Source organism: Hyla sarda, unplaced genomic scaffold (genome assembly GCF_029499605.1).
Source record: "Hyla sarda isolate aHylSar1 unplaced genomic scaffold, aHylSar1.hap1 scaffold_2231, whole genome shotgun sequence".
NCBI lineage: Eukaryota > Metazoa > Chordata > Amphibia > Anura > Hylidae > Hyla > Hyla sarda.
In genome coordinates this window covers 29,772-48,455 of record NW_026608908.1, presented here as the reverse complement: position 1 = coordinate 48,455, position 18,684 = coordinate 29,772, and the positions used below count along the sequence as shown (strand labels likewise).

Genomic DNA, 18,684 nt, shown 5'->3' with positions numbered 1-18,684 from the left:
TGGCTTGAGATGCCAACCAGGCTGGAATTTTATACGCTTCAATGAAACGATTCATATCCGCCTTAAAAGAAAAATAAACTTTGTCCCGCACCTCCTCCTCCCGTGACTTAAATCTTGCTTTTAGCTCAATCATTTCTTTATCAAATGTCCGTCTTTCTGTTTCTGACAGATTCTCCAATAAACTTCCAAGCACACCACCATATTGTGACGGCACAAACTCTTCCACCTCTTTCTTTTTCTTCTGTTCCGCTGCTCTTCTTATTGGAACCTGTTCTAGCTCAGGCTCTTTTGCTTCAACTACTTCCTCTCGGCTTCTTTTAACCGCCTCTTTTTTCCCAACCTTTTTCTTGGGACAAGAGCCAAGAAGATGGCCCTCATTCCCACACAGATGGCACTTCTTCTTCTTCTCACAATTCTCCGCCTCATGACCTTCTTCTTGGCACTTGAAGCACCACAGGAATGTACATACATCCTTACTATGGCCATACTGCTTACACTTACGGCAAAACTCTTGCATGCCGGAGAAAAACAAGTCACCGTTTACCGTTCCAATTTTAAACCGCCCTGGCGGGACTATTAGCTTACCATCCACCGTTTCTTTAAATTTTACTTCAAACTTCCATTTGGTAGTCCATAATCCAAACTGGTTCAAAATCTTACCTTTGGGCAATACATTATCACAAAATCTTAACAGGAAAGTAACAATGTCTTCTTCTGGTGTATATGGGCTGTACATTCTTACAGTCACCAGTCTTTCTCTGCGAGGGAAGTGTGGAATTATCCCCACTCCCTCCAGGACCGAACTTCCTTTCCTTTGCTGAAAACGGCTCCAGAATACATCATAGTCCTCTTCTGACATAAGCACAACATCATAGTATCCACTCTTTGGAAATTCCAGCATGGAAAGAATTTGTTCCTTCCTGATCTCCAAGAGCTTGAACAAAACATCCTCGACCACGAATACCAGGCCTCTCTCCTTTTTCCGCACATCCTGCAAGGAAATCCGCACTCCATTCCGTAATCTTGCGAAGGATGGTACACCTTCAGAAGCAGATCCACGATCTTCAGCCATCTCCAAGGTATCCAGGCACCTCCCCCACGCAAGCAGGTAGGTGGGTGTGGATCGCCTCCCGTTGTCTGGGGACTAGGCCGGCTCCCTAATAGCAGCAGGGGGGTGAAGTCCCTCCGTTAAGAAGGACGATCCCCCCAGGCAAAGGAGCCGGGTACCCCAGACACCCTCTGGCCAGACCAAGTGAGCAGAACTACACTTGATCTTAGCCAAAAGGCCGAGAAGCGATAACCGTGAAAGGGGCGGGCCCAACAAGGTCCCCTTCATGGGCACTATCACTGCTTGCTGTCAGGGAGGCTGCCAGACAATTTTCCATGCACACTCTGGGCTGGGGGGCAGTCAACCACCAGTACACACAGCAGAACCTAAACCCATACCATTATTGCTAAGCAGCAAGACAGGGGCCCATTGCACTCCCACGGGGCCTTTTTAAATGCAATCCATAACCCGGATTTGCCAGGAACCCTTCTTACTCCTCCTACTTGCATGTGACACTGGGCTTAGGATCTGCATAGGAAACACACACACAAGCACACACCTACCTTTGTTGCCTGCAGATGCCTCCTTGGCTGTCCCCAAACGGTATCAAACCAACACCCACGGGAAGCTGTAAGCATAGAGGACATGCCTGCACCCCATTGGACTTACCTGTGTGGGTTAAATCCGGGTTATTTGACAACCTATGGCGGTGATGGTTCTGCTCAGGCAGAGCAGTGCTGATGCTCCTCATAAAGCTGTCGCTGCTGTGAAGGTTCTAGGTGACATCACAAATCCCTTTGGTTACATACACAACAAAGCTGGGTTGTTGTTGTTTACACTCTGCAAGGCCTGTGGAAGTGAGTGACATCATAGCACTGTAGTTCTGAGGGTTCAAGATGGATGCAACAATCTCCTGTTGCTTCTATGAAGGCCGTAATAGACGACATCACCAAACAGCTCCATAGTCACATACACAGCAAAGGAGAGATGTTGTTTACACCTAGTGATGTCAGTGGTATTGAGTGACATCACAGCACAGTGCTAAGGCTCCTGGGCCTGGACACAGCAGCGGCTGCAATATCTCAACGGAGAATACGTTTATATCTATGTGTGTGTGTGCGCATATATATATATATATATATATATATATATATATATATATATATATATATATTTCTCCGCCGAAATCACTTTTAAACCCATTTCCACCTTTTTTTCCCTTCTCTTCCTCTTACTTTTTTTTCACGTTTTTTTACGTTTTTCTCCTTTTCGCCTCTTTTCTTGCCGTATTATTCTTCTTTTTCTTCTTTTTTTTCGTCTAATGCATACCCCATCAGTGCAGCAATGCTTATTCAATACCGCCAGCAGATGGAGACACTGGGGGATAATTTTCTAAGGATTTATACTGATTTTTCCTGTCTGAATTTGTCGCACAGAAAGTTGCAGGCCAAATATGTGTGACATTTCTGCGACTTTAGCTTCTAGAGCATTTTTACAACATTATACATAGGTGCTGAATACATAAAAAGCGACTGTTCAGCGACAGACAAGTCGCATCGGCTGAAAGTAGGCCAGAATGTCAGTCCATGTTGGAGCAGGTTTAGATACAGTCTAAAGCATAGATCTCAAAGTCTGTGCACAGAATTTAGCAAGGGCCTCGCACCTTCTGATGCATCAGGTAGGTGCACAATAGCATAGCCTAACCCTCTGTACTTTGGTCTATATTGATGCGGGACATAGACAGCCAGCTGATGACCAATCCATTAGTGCAATGGATGGCTGGAAGCATTTGTCTTTGCCTTTGCAATACCACAGAAGCAATGCATGGTCAATGTACAGCAATGACACACCTGTGTGAACAGCCAGGAGACCCCCCCCCCCCCCCCCATGTTATGTTACATAGTTACATAGTTAGTACGGTCGAAAAAAGACATATGTCCATCACGTTCAACCAGGGAATTAAGGGGTAGGGGTGTGGCGCGATATTGGGGAAGGGATGAGATTTTATATTTCTTCATAAGCATTAATCTTATTTTGTCAATTAGGAACATTCAGCACCCACCCGCTATCAAGGCAGCTGCCTATCATGTCATGCCCTACCTGCACAGGTGTGCTGGCTACTCAAATGATCCAATTAAGGAGGCCATTTAGTCAGCAGCAGCAGAAGTCCTGTGCCTGGACGCTCCAACAGGGGCCAGACACAAGCAGAAGCAGAAGCAGCAGCAGCACCACCTTTTGTTTTTTGGCTGCAGCAGCAGCAAGGCCCACAGGGCTGGCTAGCTGGCTAGCCAGCAAGCAGGTAGCAATGAAAGTAGGAATCTTTCTTTTTAACCCTGTAAGGGGGTGGTGCACTGTACCCGAAGATACTGCCATATCAGGTCAATGCATAGGGCGACGGAAGCAAGCTTCGAAATCGGCCCCCGTTCTCAAAAATCCATTTAATATATGGTCCCCAGATAGGGGACGTATCAGATATTAAACTGATAAGAACAGATACTACACTTGATCTTAGCCAAAAGGCCGAGAAGCGATAACCGTGAAAGGGGCGGGCCCAACAAGGTCCCCTTCATGGGCACTATCACTGCTTGCTGTCAGGGAGGCTGCCAGACAATTTTCCATGCACACTCTGGGCTGGGGGGCAGTCAACCACCAGTACACACAGCAGAACCTAAACCCATACCATTATTGCTAAGCAGCAAGACAGGGGCCCATTGCACTCCCACGGGGCCTTTTTAAATGCAATCCATAACCCGGATTTGCCAGGAACCCTTCTTACTCCTCCTACTTGCATGTGACACTGGGCTTAGGATCTGCATAGGAAACACACACACAAGCACACACCTACCTTTGTTGCCTGCAGATGCCTCCTTGGCTGTCCCCAAACGGTATCAAACCAACACCCACGGGAAGCTGTAAGCATAGAGGACATGCCTGCACCCCATTGGACTTACCTGTGTGGGTTAAATCCGGGTTATTTGACAACCTATGGCGGTGATGGTTCTGCTCAGGCAGAGCAGTGCTGATGCTCCTCATAAAGCTGTCGCTGCTGTGAAGGTTCTAGGTGACATCACAAATCCCTTTGGTTACATACACAACAAAGCTGGGTTGTTGTTGTTTACACTCTGCAAGGCCTGTGGAAGTGAGTGACATCATAGCACTGTAGTTCTGAGGGTTCAAGATGGATGCAACAATCTCCTGTTGCTTCTATGAAGGCCGTAATAGACGACATCACCAAACAGCTCCATAGTCACATACACAGCAAAGGAGAGATGTTGTTTACACCTAGTGATGTCAGTGGTATTGAGTGACATCACAGCACAGTGCTAAGGCTCCTGGGCCTGGACACAGCAGCGGCTGCAATATCTCAACGGAGAATACGTTTATATATATGTGTGTGTGTGCGCGTATATATATATATATATATATATATATATATATATATATATATTTCTCCGCCGAAATCACTTTTAAACCCATTTCCACCTTTTTTTCCCTTCTCTTCCTCTTACTTTTTTTTCACGTTTTTTTACGTTTTTCTCCTTTTCGCCTCTTTTCTGGGCGTATTATTCTTCTTTTTCTTCTTTTTTTTCGTCTAATGCATACCCCATCAGTGCAGCAATGCTTATTCAATACCGCCAGCAGATGGAGACACTGGGGGATAATTTTCTAAGGATTTATACTGATTTTTCCTGTCTGAATTTGTCGCACAGAAAGTTGCAGGCCAAATATGTGTGACATTTCTGCGACTTTAGCTTCTAGAGCATTTTTACAACATTATACATAGGTGCTGAATACATAAAAAGCGACTGTTCAGCGACAGACAAGTCGCATCGGCTGAAAGTAGGCCAGAATGTCAGTCCATGTTGGAGCAGGTTTAGATACAGTCTAAAGCATAGATCTCAAAGTCTGTGCACAGAATTTAGCAAGGGCCTCGCACCTTCTGATGCATCAGGTAGGTGCACAATAGCATAGCCTAACCCTCTGTACTTTGGTCTATATTGATGCGGGACATAGACAGCCAGCTGATGACCAATCCATTAGTGCAATGGATGGCTGGAAGCATTTGTCTTTGCCTTTGCAATACCACAGAAGCAATGCATGGTCAATGTACAGCAATGACACACCTGTGTGAACAGCCAGGAGACCCCCCCCCCCCCCCCCCATGTTATGTTACATAGTTACATAGTTAGTACGGTCGAAAAAAGACATATGTCCATCACGTTCAACCAGGGAATTAAGGGGTAGGGGTGTGGCGCGATATTGGGGAAGGGATGAGATTTTATATTTCTTCATAAGCATTAATCTTATTTTGTCAATTAGGAACATTCAGCACCCACCCGCTATCAAGGCAGCTGCCTATCATGTCATGCCCTACCTGCACAGGTGTGCTGGCTACTCAAATGATCCAATTAAGGAGGCCATTTAGTCAGCAGCAGCAGAACAGCAGCAGCAGAAGTCCTGTGCCTGGACGCTCCAACAGGGGCCAGACACAAGCAGAAGCAGAAGCAGCAGAAGCAGCAGCAGCACCACCTTTTGTTTTTTGGCTGCAGCAGCAGCAAGGCCCACAGGGCTGGCTAGCTGGCTAGCCAGCAAGCAGGTAGCAATGAAAGTAGGAATCTTTCTTTTTAACCCTGTAAGGGGGTGGTGCACTGTACCCGAAGATACTGCCATATCGGGTCAATGCATAGGGCGACGGAAGCAAGCTTCGAAATCGGCCCCCGTTCTCAAAAATCCATTTAATATATGGTCCCCAGATAGGGGACGTATCAGATATTAAACTGATAAGAACAGATACTACACTTGATCTTAGCCAAAAGGCCGAGAAGCGATAACCGTGAAAGGGGCGGGCCCAACAAGGTCCCCTTCATGGGCACTATCACTGCTTGCTGTCAGGGAGGCTGCCAGACAATTTTCCATGCACACTCTGGGCTGGGGGGCAGTCAACCACCAGTACACACAGCAGAACCTAAACCCATACCATTATTGCTAAGCAGCAAGACAGGGGCCCATTGCACTCCCACGGGGCCTTTTTAAATGCAATCCATAACCCGGATTTGCCAGGAACCCTTCTTACTCCTCCTACTTGCATGTGACACTGGGCTTAGGATCTGCATAGGAAACACACACACAAGCACACACCTACCTTTGTTGCCTGCAGATGCCTCCTTGGCTGTCCCCAAACGGTATCAAACCAACACCCACGGGAAGCTGTAAGCATAGAGGACATGCCTGCACCCCATTGGACTTACCTGTGTGGGTTAAATCCGGGTTATTTGACAACCTATGGCGGTGATGGTTCTGCTCAGGCAGAGCAGTGCTGATGCTCCTCATAAAGCTGTCGCTGCTGTGAAGGTTCTAGGTGACATCACAAATCCCTTTGGTTACATACACAACAAAGCTGGGTTGTTGTTGTTTACACTCTGCAAGGCCTGTGGAAGTGAGTGACATCATAGCACTGTAGTTCTGAGGGTTCAAGATGGATGCAACAATCTCCTGTTGCTTCTATGAAGGCCGTAATAGACGACATCACCAAACAGCTCCATAGTCACATACACAGCAAAGGAGAGATGTTGTTTACACCTAGTGATGTCAGTGGTATTGAGTGACATCACAGCACAGTGCTAAGGCTCCTGGGCCTGGACACAGCAGCGGCTGCAATATCTCAACGGAGAATACGTTTATATCTATGTGTGTGTGTGCGCATATATATATATATATATATAAATATATATATATATTTCTCCGCCGAAATCACTTTTAAACCCATTTCCACCTTTTTTTCCCTTCTCTTCCTCTTACTTTTTTTTCACGTTTTTTTACGTTTTTCTCCTTTTCGCCTCTTTTCTGGGCGTATTATTCTTCTTTTTCTTCTTTTTTTTCGTCTAATGCATACCCCATCAGTGCAGCAATGCTTATTCAATACCGCCAGCAGATGGAGACACTGGGGGATAATTTTCTAAGGATTTATACTGATTTTTCCTGTCTGAATTTGTCGCACAGAAAGTTGCAGGCCAAATATGTGTGACATTTCTGCGACTTTAGCTTCTAGAGCATTTTTACAACATTATACATAGGTGCTGAATACATAAAAAGCGACTGTTCAGCGACAGACAAGTCGCATCGGCTGAAAGTAGGCCAGAATGTCAGTCCATGTTGGAGCAGGTTTAGATACAGTCTAAAGCATAGATCTCAAAGTCTGTGCACAGAATTTAGCAAGGGCCTCGCACCTTCTGATGCATCAGGTAGGTGCACAATAGCATAGCCTAACCCTCTGTACTTTGGTCTATATTGATGCGGGACATAGACAGCCAGCTGATGACCAATCCATTAGTGCAATGGATGGCTGGAAGCATTTGTCTTTGCCTTTGCAATACCACAGAAGCAATGCATGGTCAATGTACAGCAATGACACACCTGTGTGAACAGCCAGGAGACCCCCCCCCCCCCCCCCCCATGTTATGTTACATAGTTACATAGTTAGTACGGTCGAAAAAAGACATATGTCCATCACGTTCAACCAGGGAATTAAGGGGTAGGGGTGTGGCGCGATATTGGGGAAGGGATGAGATTTTATATTTCTTCATAAGCATTAATCTTATTTTGTCAATTAGGAACATTCAGCACCCACCCGCTATCAAGGCAGCTGCCTATCATGTCATGCCCTACCTGCACAGGTGTGCTGGCTACTCAAATGATCCAATTAAGGAGGCCATTTAGTCAGCAGCAGCAGAAGTCCTGTGCCTGGACGCTCCAACAGGGGCCAGACACAAGCAGAAGCAGAAGCAGCAGAAGCAGCAGCAGCACCACCTTTTGTTTTTTGGCTGCAGCAGCAGCAAGGCCCACAGGGCTGGCTAGCTGGCTAGCCAGCAAGCAGGTAGCAATGAAAGTAGGAATCTTTCTTTTTAACCCTGTAAGGGGGTGGTGCACTGTACCCGAAGATACTGCCATATCGGGTCAATGCATAGGGCGACGGAAGCAAGCTTCGAAATCGGCCCCCGTTCTCAAAAATCCATTTAATATATGGTCCCCAGATAGGGGACGTATCAGATATTAAACTGATAAGAACAGATACTACACTTGATCTTAGCCAAAAGGCCGAGAAGCGATAACCGTGAAAGGGGCGGGCCCAACAAGGTCCCCTTCATGGGCACTATCACTGCTTGCTGTCAGGGAGGCTGCCAGACAATTTTCCATGCACACTCTGGGCTGGGGGGCAGTCAACCACCAGTACACACAGCAGAACCTAAACCCATACCATTATTGCTAAGCAGCAAGACAGGGGCCCATTGCACTCCCACGGGGCCTTTTTAAATGCAATCCATAACCCGGATTTGCCAGGAACCCTTCTTACTCCTCCTACTTGCATGTGACACTGGGCTTAGGATCTGCATAGGAAACACACACACAAGCACACACCTACCTTTGTTGCCTGCAGATGCCTCCTTGGCTGTCCCCAAACGGTATCAAACCAACACCCACGGGAAGCTGTAAGCATAGAGGACATGCCTGCACCCCATTGGACTTACCTGTGTGGGTTAAATCCGGGTTATTTGACAACCTATGGCGGTGATGGTTCTGCTCAGGCAGAGCAGTGCTGATGCTCCTCATAAAGCTGTCGCTGCTGTGAAGGTTCTAGGTGACATCACAAATCCCTTTGGTTACATACACAACAAAGCTGGGTTGTTGTTGTTTACACTCTGCAAGGCCTGTGGAAGTGAGTGACATCATAGCACTGTAGTTCTGAGGGTTCAAGATGGATGCAACAATCTCCTGTTGCTTCTATGAAGGCCGTAATAGACGACATCACCAAACAGCTCCATAGTCACATACACAGCAAAGGAGAGATGTTGTTTACACCTAGTGATGTCAGTGGTATTGAGTGACATCACAGCACAGTGCTAAGGCTCCTGGGCCTGGACACAGCAGCGGCTGCAATATCTCAACGGAGAATACGTTTATATCTATGTGTGTGTGTGCGCATATATATATATATATATATATATATATATATATATATATATATATTTCTCCGCCGAAATCACTTTTAAACCCATTTCCACCTTTTTTTCCCTTCTCTTCCTCTTACTTTTTTTTCACGTTTTTTTACGTTTTTCTCCTTTTCGCCTCTTTTCTGGGCGTATTATTCTTCTTTTTCTTCTTTTTTTTCGTCTAATGCATACCCCATCAGTGCAGCAATGCTTATTCAATACCGCCAGCAGATGGAGACACTGGGGGATAATTTTCTAAGGATTTATACTGATTTTTCCTGTCTGAATTTGTCGCACAGAAAGTTGCAGGCCAAATATGTGTGACATTTCTGTGACTTTAGCTTCTAGAGCATTTTTACAACATTATACATAGGTGCTGAATACATAAAAAGCGACTGTTCAGCGACAGACAAGTCGCATCGGCTGAAAGTAGGCCAGAATGTCAGTCCATGTTGGAGCAGGTTTAGATACAGTCTAAAGCATAGATCTCAAAGTCTGTGCACAGAATTTAGCAAGGGCCTCGCACCTTCTGATGCATCAGGTAGGTGCACAATAGCATAGCCTAACCCTCTGTACTTTGGTCTATATTGATGCGGGACATAGACAGCCAGCTGATGACCAATCCATTAGTGCAATGGATGGCTGGAAGCATTTGTCTTTGCCTTTGCAATACCACAGAAGCAATGCATGGTCAATGTACAGCAATGACACACCTGTGTGAACAGCCAGGAGACCCCCCCCCCCCCCCCCCCATGTTATGTTACATAGTTACATAGTTAGTACGGTCGAAAAAAGACATATGTCCATCACGTTCAACCAGGGAATTAAGGGGTAGGGGTGTGGCGCGATATTGGGGAAGGGATGAGATTTTATATTTCTTCATAAGCATTAATCTTATTTTGTCAATTAGGAACATTCAGCACCCACCCGCTATCAAGGCAGCTGCCTATCATGTCATGCCCTACCTGCACAGGTGTGCTGGCTACTCAAATGATCCAATTAAGGAGGCCATTTAGTCAGCAGCAGCAGAAGTCCTGTGCCTGGACGCTCCAACAGGGGCCAGACACAAGCAGAAGCAGAAGCAGCAGAAGCAGCAGCAGCACCACCTTTTGTTTTTTGGCTGCAGCAGCAGCAAGGCCCACAGGGCTGGCTAGCTGGCTAGCCAGCAAGCAGGTAGCAATGAAAGTAGGAATCTTTCTTTTTAACCCTGTAAGGGGGTGGTGCACTGTACCCGAAGATACTGCCATATCGGGTCAATGCATAGGGCGACGGAAGCAAGCTTCGAAATCGGCCCCCGTTCTCAAAAATCCATTTAATATATGGTCCCCAGATAGGGGACGTATCAGATATTAAACTGATAAGAACAGATACTACACTTGATCTTAGCCAAAAGGCCGAGAAGCGATAACCGTGAAAGGGGCGGGCCCAACAAGGTCCCCTTCATGGGCACTATCACTGCTTGCTGTCAGGGAGGCTGCCAGACAATTTTCCATGCACACTCTGGGCTGGGGGGCAGTCAACCACCAGTACACACAGCAGAACCTAAACCCATACCATTATTGCTAAGCAGCAAGACAGGGGCCCATTGCACTCCCACGGGGCCTTTTTAAATGCAATCCATAACCCGGATTTGCCAGGAACCCTTCTTACTCCTCCTACTTGCATGTGACACTGGGCTTAGGATCTGCATAGGAAACACACACACAAGCACACACCTACCTTTGTTGCCTGCAGATGCCTCCTTGGCTGTCCCCAAACGGTATCAAACCAACACCCACGGGAAGCTGTAAGCATAGAGGACATGCCTGCACCCCATTGGACTTACCTGTGTGGGTTAAATCCGGGTTATTTGACAACCTATGGCGGTGATGGTTCTGCTCAGGCAGAGCAGTGCTGATGCTCCTCATAAAGCTGTCGCTGCTGTGAAGGTTCTAGGTGACATCACAAATCCCTTTGGTTACATACACAACAAAGCTGGGTTGTTGTTGTTTACACTCTGCAAGGCCTGTGGAAGTGAGTGACATCATAGCACTGTAGTTCTGAGGGTTCAAGATGGATGCAACAATCTCCTGTTGCTTCTATGAAGGCCGTAATAGACGACATCACCAAACAGCTCCATAGTCACATACACAGCAAAGGAGAGATGTTGTTTACACCTAGTGATGTCAGTGGTATTGAGTGACATCACAGCACAGTGCTAAGGCTCCTGGGCCTGGACACAGCAGCGGCTGCAATATCTCAACGGAGAATACGTTTATATCTATGTGTGTGTGTGCGCATATATATATATATATATATATATATATATATATATATATATTTCTCCGCCGAAATCACTTTTAAACCCATTTCCACCTTTTTTTCCCTTCTCTTCCTCTTACTTTTTTTTCACGTTTTTTTACGTTTTTCTCCTTTTCGCCTCTTTTCTGGGCGTATTATTCTTCTTTTTCTTCTTTTTTTTCGTCTAATGCATACCCCATCAGTGCAGCAATGCTTATTCAATACCGCCAGCAGATGGAGACACTGGGGGATAATTTTCTAAGGATTTATACTGATTTTTCCTGTCTGAATTTGTCGCACAGAAAGTTGCAGGCCAAATATGTGTGACATTTCTGCGACTTTAGCTTCTAGAGCATTTTTACAACATTATACATAGGTGCTGAATACATAAAAAGCGACTGTTCAGCGACAGACAAGTCGCATCGGCTGAAAGTAGGCCAGAATGTCAGTCCATGTTGGAGCAGGTTTAGATACAGTCTAAAGCATAGATCTCAAAGTCTGTGCACAGAATTTAGCAAGGGCCTCGCACCTTCTGATGCATCAGGTAGGTGCACAATAGCATAGCCTAACCCTCTGTACTTTGGTCTATATTGATGCGGGACATAGACAGCCAGCTGATGACCAATCCATTAGTGCAATGGATGGCTGGAAGCATTTGTCTTTGCCTTTGCAATACCACAGAAGCAATGCATGGTCAATGTACAGCAATGACACACCTGTGTGAACAGCCAGGAGACCCCCCCCCCCCCCCCCCCATGTTATGTTACATAGTTACATAGTTAGTACGGTCGAAAAAAGACATATGTCCATCACGTTCAACCAGGGAATTAAGGGGTAGGGGTGTGGCGCGATATTGGGGAAGGGATGAGATTTTATATTTCTTCATAAGCATTAATCTTATTTTGTCAATTAGGAACATTCAGCACCCACCCGCTATCAAGGCAGCTGCCTATCATGTCATGCCCTACCTGCACAGGTGTGCTGGCTACTCAAATGATCCAATTAAGGAGGCCATTTAGTCAGCAGCAGCAGAAGTCCTGTGCCTGGACGCTCCAACAGGGGCCAGACACAAGCAGAAGCAGAAGCAGCAGAAGCAGCAGCAGCACCACCTTTTGTTTTTTGGCTGCAGCAGCAGCAAGGCCCACAGGGCTGGCTAGCTGGCTAGCCAGCAAGCAGGTAGCAATGAAAGTAGGAATCTTTCTTTTTAACCCTGTAAGGGGGTGGTGCACTGTACCCGAAGATACTGCCATATCGGGTCAATGCATAGGGCGACGGAAGCAAGCTTCGAAATCGGCCCCCGTTCTCAAAAATCCATTTAATATATGGTCCCCAGATAGGGGACGTATCAGATATTAAACTGATAAGAACAGATACTACACTTGATCTTAGCCAAAAGGCCGAGAAGCGATAACCGTGAAAGGGGCGGGCCCAACAAGGTCCCCTTCATGGGCACTATCACTGCTTGCTGTCAGGGAGGCTGCCAGACAATTTTCCATGCACACTCTGGGCTGGGGGGCAGTCAACCACCAGTACACACAGCAGAACCTAAACCCATACCATTATTGCTAAGCAGCAAGACAGGGGCCCATTGCACTCCCACGGGGCCTTTTTAAATGCAATCCATAACCCGGATTTGCCAGGAACCCTTCTTACTCCTCCTACTTGCATGTGACACTGGGCTTAGGATCTGCATAGGAAACACACACACAAGCACACACCTACCTTTGTTGCCTGCAGATGCCTCCTTGGCTGTCCCCAAACGGTATCAAACCAACACCCACGGGAAGCTGTAAGCATAGAGGACATGCCTGCACCCCATTGGACTTACCTGTGTGGGTTAAATCCGGGTTATTTGACAACCTATGGCGGTGATGGTTCTGCTCAGGCAGAGCAGTGCTGATGCTCCTCATAAAGCTGTCGCTGCTGTGAAGGTTCTAGGTGACATCACAAATCCCTTTGGTTACATACACAACAAAGCTGGGTTGTTGTTGTTTACACTCTGCAAGGCCTGTGGAAGTGAGTGACATCATAGCACTGTAGTTCTGAGGGTTCAAGATGGATGCAACAATCTCCTGTTGCTTCTATGAAGGCCGTAATAGACGACATCACCAAACAGCTCCATAGTCACATACACAGCAAAGGAGAGATGTTGTTTACACCTAGTGATGTCAGTGGTATTGAGTGACATCACAGCACAGTGCTAAGGCTCCTGGGCCTGGACACAGCAGCGGCTGCAATATCTCAACGGAGAATACGTTTATATCTATGTGTGTGTGTGCGCATATATATATATATATATATATATATATATATATATATATATATATTTCTCCGCCGAAATCACTTTTAAACCCATTTCCACCTTTTTTTCCCTTCTCTTCCTCTTACTTTTTTTTCACGTTTTTTTACGTTTTTCTCCTTTTCGCCTCTTTTCTGGGCGTATTATTCTTCTTTTTCTTCTTTTTTTTCGTCTAATGCATACCCCATCAGTGCAGCAATGCTTATTCAATACCGCCAGCAGATGGAGACACTGGGGGATAATTTTCTAAGGATTTATACTGATTTTTCCTGTCTGAATTTGTCGCACAGAAAGTTGCAGGCCAAATATGTGTGACATTTCTGCGACTTTAGCTTCTAGAGCATTTTTACAACATTATACATAGGTGCTGAATACATAAAAAGCGACTGTTCAGCGACAGACAAGTCGCATCGGCTGAAAGTAGGCCAGAATGTCAGTCCATGTTGGAGCAGGTTTAGATACAGTCTAAAGCATAGATCTCAAAGTCTGTGCACAGAATTTAGCAAGGGCCTCGCACCTTCTGATGCATCAGGTAGGTGCACAATAGCATAGCCTAACCCTCTGTACTTTGGTCTATATTGATGCGGGACATAGACAGCCAGCTGATGACCAATCCATTAGTGCAATGGATGGCTGGAAGCATTTGTCTTTGCCTTTGCAATACCACAGAAGCAATGCATGGTCAATGTACAGCAATGACACACCTGTGTGAACAGCCAGGAGACCCCCCCCCCCCCCCCCCCATGTTATGTTACATAGTTACATAGTTAGTACGGTCGAAAAAAGACATATGTCCATCACGTTCAACCAGGGAATTAAGGGGTAGGGGTGTGGCGCGATATTGGGGAAGGGATGAGATTTTATATTTCTTCATAAGCATTAATCTTATTTTGTCAATTAGGAACATTCAGCACCCACCCGCTATCAAGGCAGCTGCCTATCATGTCATGCCCTACCTGCACAGGTGTGCTGGCTACTCAAATGATCCAATTAAGGAGGCCATTTAGTCAGCAGCAGCAGAAGTCCTGTGCCTGGACGCTCCAACAGGGGCCAGACACAAGCAGAAGCAGAAGCAGCAGAAGCAGCAGCAGCACCACCTTTTGTTTTTTGGCTGCAGCAGCAGCAAGGCCCACAGGGCTGGCTAGCTGGCTAGCCAGCAAGCAGGTAGCAATGAAAGTAGGAATCTTTCTTTTTAACCCTGTAAGGGGGTGGTGCACTGTACCCGAAGATACTGCCATATCGGGTCAATGCATAGGGCGACGGAAGCAAGCTTCGAAATCGGCCCCCGTTCTCAAAAATCCATTTAATATATGGTCCCCAGATAGGGGACGTATCAGATATTAAACTGATAAGAACAGATACTACACTTGATCTTAGCCAAAAGGCCGAGAAGCGATAACCGTGAAAGGGGCGGGCCCAACAAGGTCCCCTTCATGGGCACTATCACTGCTTGCTGTCAGGGAGGCTGCCAGACAATTTTCCATGCACACTCTGGGCTGGGGGGCAGTCAACCACCAGTACACACAGCAGAACCTAAACCCATACCATTATTGCTAAGCAGCAAGACAGGGGCCCATTGCACTCCCACGGGGCCTTTTTAAATGCAATCCATAACCCGGATTTGCCAGGAACCCTTCTTACTCCTCCTACTTGCATGTGACACTGGGCTTAGGATCTGCATAGGAAACACACACACAAGCACACACCTACCTTTGTTGCCTGCAGATGCCTCCTTGGCTGTCCCCAAACGGTATCAAACCAACACCCACGGGAAGCTGTAAGCATAGAGGACATGCCTGCACCCCATTGGACTTACCTGTGTGGGTTAAATCCGGGTTATTTGACAACCTATGGCGGTGATGGTTCTGCTCAGGCAGAGCAGTGCTGATGCTCCTCATAAAGCTGTCGCTGCTGTGAAGGTTCTAGGTGACATCACAAATCCCTTTGGTTACATACACAACAAAGCTGGGTTGTTGTTGTTTACACTCTGCAAGGCCTGTGGAAGTGAGTGACATCATAGCACTGTAGTTCTGAGGGTTCAAGATGGATGCAACAATCTCCTGTTGCTTCTATGAAGGCCGTAATAGACGACATCACCAAACAGCTCCATAGTCACATACACAGCAAAGGAGAGATGTTGTTTACACCTAGTGATGTCAGTGGTATTGAGTGACATCACAGCACAGTGCTAAGGCTCCTGGGCCTGGACACAGCAGCGGCTGCAATATCTCAACGGAGAATACGTTTATATCTATGTGTGTGTGTGCGCATATATATATATATATATATATATATATATATATATATATATATATTTCTCCGCCGAAATCACTTTTAAACCCATTTCCACCTTTTTTTCCCTTCTCTTCCTCTTACTTTTTTTTCACGTTTTTTTACGTTTTTCTCCTTTTCGCCTCTTTTCTGGGCGTATTATTCTTCTTTTTCTTCTTTTTTTTCGTCTAATGCATACCCCATCAGTGCAGCAATGCTTATTCAATACCGCCAGCAGATGGAGACACTGGGGGATAATTTTCTAAGGATTTATACTGATTTTTCCTGTCTGAATTTGTCGCACAGAAAGTTGCAGGCCAAATATGTGTGACATTTCTGCGACTTTAGCTTCTAGAGCATTTTTACAACATTATACATAGGTGCTGAATACATAAAAAGCGACTGTTCAGCGACAGACAAGTCGCATCGGCTGAAAGTAGGCCAGAATGTCAGTCCATGTTGGAGCAGGTTTAGATACAGTCTAAAGCATAGATCTCAAAGTCTGTGCACAGAATTTAGCAAGGGCCTCGCACCTTCTGATGCATCAGGTAGGTGCACAATAGCATAGCCTAACCCTCTGTACTTTGGTCTATATTGATGCGGGACATAGACAGCCAGCTGATGACCAATCCATTAGTGCAATGGATGGCTGGAAGCATTTGTCTTTGCCTTTGCAATACCACAGAAGCAATGCATGGTCAATGTACAGCAATGACACACCTGTGTGAACAGCCAGGAGACCCCCCCCCCCCCATGTTATGTTACATAGTTACATAGTTAGTACGGTCGAAAAAAGACATATGTCCATCACGTTCAACCAGGGAATTAAGGGGTAGGGGTGTGGCGCGATATTGGGGAAGGGATGAGATTTTATATTTCTTCATAAGCATTAATCTTATTTTGTCAATTAGGAACATTCAGCACCCACCCGCTATCAAGGCAGCTGCCTATCATGTCATGCCCTACCTGCACAGGTGTGCTGGCTACTCAAATGATCCAATTAAGGAGGCCATTTAGTCAGCAGCAGCAGAAGTCCTGTGCCTGGACGCTCCAACAGGGGCCAGACACAAGCAGAAGCAGAAGCAGCAGAAGCAGCAGCAGCACCACCTTTTGTTTTTTGGCTGCAGCAGCAGCAAGGCCCACAGGGCTGGCTAGCTGGCTAGCCAGCAAGCAGGTAGCAATGAAAGTAGGAATCTTTCTTTTTAACCCTGTAAGGGGGTGGTGCACTGTACCCGAAGATACTGCCATATCGGGTCAATGCATAGGGCGACGGAAGCAAGCTTCGAAATCGGCCCCCGTTCTCAAAAATCCATTTAATATATGGTCCCCAGATAGGGGACGTATCAGATATTAAACTGATAAGAACAGATACTACACTTGATCTTAGCCAAAAGGCCGAGAAGCGATAACCGTGAAAGGGGCGGGCCCAACAAGGTCCCCTTCATGGGCACTATCACTGCTTGCTGTCAGGGAGGCTGCCAGACAATTTTCCATGCACACTCTGGGCTGGGGGGCAGTCAACCACCAGTACACACAGCAGAACCTAAACCCATACCATTATTGCTAAGCAGCAAGACAGGGGCCCATTGCACTCCCACGGGGCCTTTTTAAATGCAATCCATAACCCGGATTTGCCAGGAACCCTTCTTACTCCTCCTACTTGCATGTGACACTGGGCTTAGGATCTGCATAGGAAACACACACACAAGCACACACCTACCTTTGTTGCCTGCAGATGCCTCCTTGGCTGTCCCCAAACGGTATCAAACCAACACCCACGGGAAGCTGTAAGCATAGAGGACATGCCTGCACCCCATTGGACTTACCTGTGTGGGTTAAATCCGGGTTATTTGACAACCTATGGCGGTGATGGTTCTGCTCAGGCAGAGCAGTGCTGATGCTCCTCATAAAGCTGTCGCTGCTGTGAAGGTTCTAGGTGACATCACAAATCCCTTTGGTTACATACACAACAAAGCTGGGTTGTTGTTGTTTACACTCTGCAAGGCCTGTGGAAGTGAGTGACATCATAGCACTGTAGTTCTGAGGGTTCAAGATGGATGCAACAATCTCCTGTTGCTTCTATGAAGGCCGTAATAGACGACATCACCAAACAGCTCCATAGTCACATACACAGCAAAGGAGAGATGTTGTTTACACCTAGTGATGTCAGTGGTATTGAGTGACATCACAGCACAGTGCTAAGGCTCCTGGGCCTGGACACAGCAGCGGCTGCAATATCTCAACGGAGAATACGTTTATATCTATGTGTGTGTGTGCGCATATATATATATATATATATATATATATATATATATATATATATATATATTTCTCCGCCGAAATCACTTTTAAACCCATTTCCACCTTTTTTTCCCTTCTCTTCCTCTTACTTTTTTTTCACGTTTTTTTACGTTTTTCTCCTTTTCGCCTCTTTTCTGGGCGTATTATTCTTCTTTTTCTTCTTTTTTTTCGTCTAATGCATACCCCATCAGTGCAGCAATGCTTATTCAATACCGCCAGCAGATGGAGACACTGGGGGATAATTTTCTAAGGATTTATACTGATTTTTCCTGTCTGAATTTGTCGCACAGAAAGTTGCAGGCCAAATATGTGTGACATTTCTGCGACTTTAGCTTCTAGAGCATTTTTACAACATTATACATAGGTGCTGAATACATAAAAAGCGACTGTTCAGCGACAGACAAGTCGCATCGGCTGAAAGTAGGCCAGAATGTCAGTCCATGTTGGAGCAGGTTTAGATACAGTCTAAAGCATAGATCTCAAAGTCTGTGCACAGA

General features: G+C 46.1%; 7 non-coding genes across 7 annotated transcripts; all 7 read right to left on the bottom strand.

The window, feature by feature from the left end:
- Window positions 1-3,389: 3,389 nt before the first annotated feature.
- On the bottom strand, window positions 3,390-3,580 carry LOC130321162 (U2 spliceosomal RNA). Its single transcript, XR_008866933.1, has one exon. It is a non-coding gene; the product is annotated as a U2 spliceosomal RNA (small nuclear RNA).
- Window positions 3,581-5,687: 2,107 nt separating this feature from the next.
- On the bottom strand, window positions 5,688-5,878 carry LOC130321161 (U2 spliceosomal RNA). Its single transcript, XR_008866932.1, has one exon. It is a non-coding gene; the product is annotated as a U2 spliceosomal RNA (small nuclear RNA).
- A 2,086-nt stretch (window positions 5,879-7,964) lies between these two features.
- Window positions 7,965-8,155, bottom strand: LOC130321160 (U2 spliceosomal RNA). Its single transcript, XR_008866931.1, has one exon. It is a non-coding gene; the product is annotated as a U2 spliceosomal RNA (small nuclear RNA).
- A 2,096-nt stretch (window positions 8,156-10,251) lies between these two features.
- On the bottom strand, window positions 10,252-10,442 carry LOC130321159 (U2 spliceosomal RNA). The gene has a single exon (XR_008866930.1). It is a non-coding gene; the product is annotated as a U2 spliceosomal RNA (small nuclear RNA).
- A 2,092-nt stretch (window positions 10,443-12,534) lies between these two features.
- LOC130321158 (U2 spliceosomal RNA) lies at window positions 12,535-12,725 on the bottom strand. The gene has a single exon (XR_008866929.1). It is a non-coding gene; the product is annotated as a U2 spliceosomal RNA (small nuclear RNA).
- Window positions 12,726-14,821: 2,096 nt separating this feature from the next.
- LOC130321156 (U2 spliceosomal RNA) lies at window positions 14,822-15,012 on the bottom strand. The gene has a single exon (XR_008866927.1). It is a non-coding gene; the product is annotated as a U2 spliceosomal RNA (small nuclear RNA).
- Window positions 15,013-17,102: 2,090 nt separating this feature from the next.
- Window positions 17,103-17,293, bottom strand: LOC130321154 (U2 spliceosomal RNA). Its single transcript, XR_008866926.1, has one exon. It is a non-coding gene; the product is annotated as a U2 spliceosomal RNA (small nuclear RNA).
- Window positions 17,294-18,684: the final 1,391 nt, after the last annotated feature.